General features: G+C 47.4%; 1 pseudogene; it reads left to right on the forward strand.

The window, feature by feature from the left end:
• The first annotated feature begins 1,209 nt into the window (after positions 1-1,209).
• Positions 1,210-3,753, forward strand: LOC128444805 (uncharacterized protein K02A2.6-like; annotated as a pseudogene).
• Positions 3,754-4,064: the final 311 nt, after the last annotated feature.

Genomic DNA, 4,064 nt, shown 5'->3' on the forward strand with positions numbered 1-4,064 from the left:
TCGGGGCATCCGTAATGCCCCACCTTTTTACCTGCATTGCATGCTGGTTATTTTCTGTCCTGTGAAACTCACAGTAAAGTACGCACGTCTTTTCCATCACGTTCTCCTGTCTCATCTCTACTTAAGTTGTATCGGCATAGAGTGTACTATACAACAAAACTGGCGACGTGGAAGAAACGTTCTCACGTTTGTTTTATCATTTTCGGTGAAAAGTAGGAGTTTAATACGGAGAAGTTACGGAGAAGACGAGGAGGTAGCTGGTGAAGAGTGAAGCCGGCTAGCTTCCAACGGCTCGAAGCTTTCAACGGCTCGTAAGTTTCCAACGGCTCGTCCCTGTTAGCTTCCAACGGCTGGTTAGCTTCCAACGGCTCATCGGCTTCCAACGGCACGTCGGCAGGAGAGGAAAAGTGCGCCGCTGGAGAAAAGAGATTCTTCGCAAAGGTTGAGACATAAGGGCAGTGAGTAACAGTGACACGATGGCTGCACTGATTGGAAATATAGGACCATTTGATGAATCTGTAGAACAATGGAGTTCATACACAGAACGTTTTGAGTACTTTTTGTTAGCAAATAGCATCAAAGCGGACGTGATTGTGCCAACGTTTTTGACTGTCATGGGAGGAAAAACGTTCAACCTACTGCGCAGCCTAGTAACACCTGAAAAGCCTGGTAACAGAAGTTATGATGAAATAGTGGCTACTTTAAGAGCACATTATTCTCCTAAACCACTGATCATTGCTGAGAGGTTCAGGTTCCACAAGAGAAATCAAGAGGAGGGGGAGTCAATCTCACAGTTTGTGGCTGTACTGAAACAATTATCAGAAAACTGTGACTTTGGACGTTCTCTAAATGACACTATACGTGATGGGTTAGTGTGTGGCATGCGCAGTGGGACAATGCAGAAACGTCTATTGACTGAGAGTGACTTAACATTGCAGAAGGCAATAGAAGTGAGTACTTCAATGGAAATGGCAAACAAAGATGCTCAGCAGCTAAGTGCATCAACCCAAGTGCATAAGGTGTCTACGGATTTCAGATACAAAACAGTAGGTGGCAAGCCATGCTATCGCTGTGGGAAACCAGGTCACCAAGCAGAGGAGTGTTGGTGCAAAGACTTAGACTTCAGAAGCTGTGGCAAAAAGGCCCATCATCTCAGATGATGGGCATGGATACTGGGTTACACCGCTACTGGACGGAAAAGCAGTACGGATGCAAGTGGACACAGGAGCAGCTGTATCATTGGTGTCTGAGGTTGTATACAAGGAGAAACTACATCACCTCTCAACACAGCCAACGAAGATCACGCTGAAAACGTACACTGGTGAGACTGTACCAGTGAGAGGAATCGTGACTGTAACAGTGAAGCTCAACAAACAGAAGGTAAAGCTACCACTCTACATTGTGAAGAGCAGTCAGCCAGCTTTGCTAGGATGCACGTGGCTGGAAAAGATCAAATTAAACTGGCAGGAAATTCATATGGTTGCAAAAGTTGAGGACATAAACCTACAAGGAATATTGAGGAAACATGCTGAAGTGTTCAAAGGAGAACTTGGTAGTATGAAGGACATACCAGTTAAATTGACAGTGAAACCAAACAGTAAGCCCAAATGCTTCAAAGCCAGGCCTGTTCCATATGCCATAAAGCCAAAAGTTGAAGCTGAACTAGACAAACTAGTCAAGAGTGAAGTACTGGACCCAGTAAGTGTTAGTGAATGGGCTACACCAGTTGTTCCAGTCATGAAGAAAGACGGATCCATCAGACTTTGTGGCGACTTCAAAGTCACTGTTAACCCTGTCCTGACAGCTGAACAGTATCCATTACCCCACATTGATGATCTGTTTGCTGGTTTAGCTGGACGACAGAAATTCAGTAAGATAGACTTATGTCAGGCCTATCTTCAAATGCATGTTGAAGAAGAATCACAAGAACTGTTGACAATAGTGACTCACAAAGGACTGTTCAGGTACCGGAGACTTCCCTTTGGGATCACCTCAGCCCTTGTTCCAGAGAGCTATGGACCAGATACTGAGTGGGCTCACCGGTGTCCAGTGTTACCTCGATGACCTTCTCATCACTGGTAAAGACGAACAGGAGCACCTGAGAAACCTCGACGCTGCACTAAAGAGACTGGAGGAGTACGGACTGCGGGTCCGGACGGACAAATGTGAGTTTTTCCAGTCTTCAGTTGAGTACCAGGGCCACATTATCGACGGTGCTGGGCTGCACAAGGCACCATCTAAGGTAAAAGCTGTCGAGGAAGCTCCATCCCCACAAAATGTGAGTCAGCTGCGATCATTCTTTGGACTACTGACGTACTATGCAAAGTTTGTGCCGAACCTATCAAACATGTTAAAACAACTGCATGCACTGTTGAACAAAACCACACAGTGGAAGTGGTCAGACGGATGTGAGGAAGCTTTTAAGGAAGCTAAAAGAGCCTTAGTCCATTCAGAAGCCCTCACACACTTTAACCCCGACTTACCATTACAGTTAGCGTGTGACGCATCGCCTTATGGTGTTGGTGCTGTGATCTCACACATAATGCCATCAGGTGAAGAAAGGGCAATTGCTTTCGCATCACAGACTTTAAGCAAAGCAGAGAGCAATTATGCACAGATAGAGCGCGAAGCACTTTCTATAATCTTCGGAGTTAAGAAATTCCATCAGTTTCTGTTCGGAAAACGATTCACGCTGCTCACAGACCATAGACCACTCACCTCCATCTTTGGTCCCCACACTGGAATTCCATCGCTCACAGCCAGCCGCATGCAGCGATGGGCATTACTATTGTCTGCTCACCAGTATGACATCAAGTACAGAAGAGCTGAGCAGCACTGTAATGCAGACTGCCTCTCAAGGCTTCCCTTACCTGTCTCACACACGAAGCACTCCGAGGCTAAAATCTTCTACTTCAAGGAAGTGAGCAACGCCCCAGTTACCTCAGCCCACGTGAAGAAGTTCACCCGCACTGACCCAGCGATGTCTGAGGTCATGGACATCATCACTCATGGGAGAGAAAGAGAGCTGTCAGACAGCCTAAAGCCTTACCTGGTGAGGAGGAACGAGCTCACATTGCAGGCTGGATGCTTGTTATGGGGTTTTCGAGTCATCATTCCGCCGCAACTGAGAAAGCAGGTGCTTGAGGAACTCCATTCAGGGCACTGTGGCATGGTGCGAATGAAGGAGATGGCGCGTAGCTACTTTTGGTGGCCAGGCTTAGACGCAGCTATCGAAGACAGGGTCAGGTAATGTTCTGCACGTCAAAAGATGAGATCATGCCTCAGCCAGCGCCACTACACCCATGGGACTTCCCAGAGGAGCCTTGGCAGAGAATTCACATAGATTTTGCAGGTCCACTGGAGGATCGTATGTTCTTAGTCGTAGTTGACGCACACAGCAAATGGCCAGAGGTCGCCATAATGAAGAGCACTTCATCAGGGAGAACCATCGAGGAGCTACGGTCCATCTTCAGTCGCTTTGGATTACCTATGCAACTCGTTAGCGATAACGGCCCCCAACTGGTATCTGAAGAGTTCCAGTCATTCATGGAAGCAAACGGAATTCAGCACATCAAGTCAGCTCCCTATCATCCCGCCACAAATGGCCTAGCGGAAAGATTTGTGCAGACGGTGAATCAAGCTCTAAAATCATCACAAGGAAACAGAACGCTCAACAAGCGCCTAAGCGCCTTCCTGTTGACCTACAGAAACACCCCCATGCTACAACCGAAGTGGCCCCCGCATCAGCCATGATGAAAAGACAGCTTCGCACACGACTTGACCTTCTGAGACCACTGAAGACTAAGCAGGTCGTACAGACACAACAGAGAGCACAGTTGGGGAGACGGAGCAAAGCGAAAAGACAGAAGCTTCAGAGCTGGTGAGAGAGTTCTTGCTCGGAACTACTGCAAAAGTCCAAAGTGGATATAAGCAACAGTTGTCGCACAAACAGGCCCTGTGTCCTACACAGTTTTAACACCAGATAACATAATCTGGAGGAGACACGTGGATCAACTGTTGCCAGGAACCAACCTCAGTGATGACTCAGGTCAAATGGCAAACCC

This window comes from Pleuronectes platessa, chromosome 7 (genome assembly GCF_947347685.1).
Source record: "Pleuronectes platessa chromosome 7, fPlePla1.1, whole genome shotgun sequence".
In the NCBI taxonomy this organism is placed as follows: domain Eukaryota; kingdom Metazoa; phylum Chordata; class Actinopteri; order Pleuronectiformes; family Pleuronectidae; genus Pleuronectes; species Pleuronectes platessa.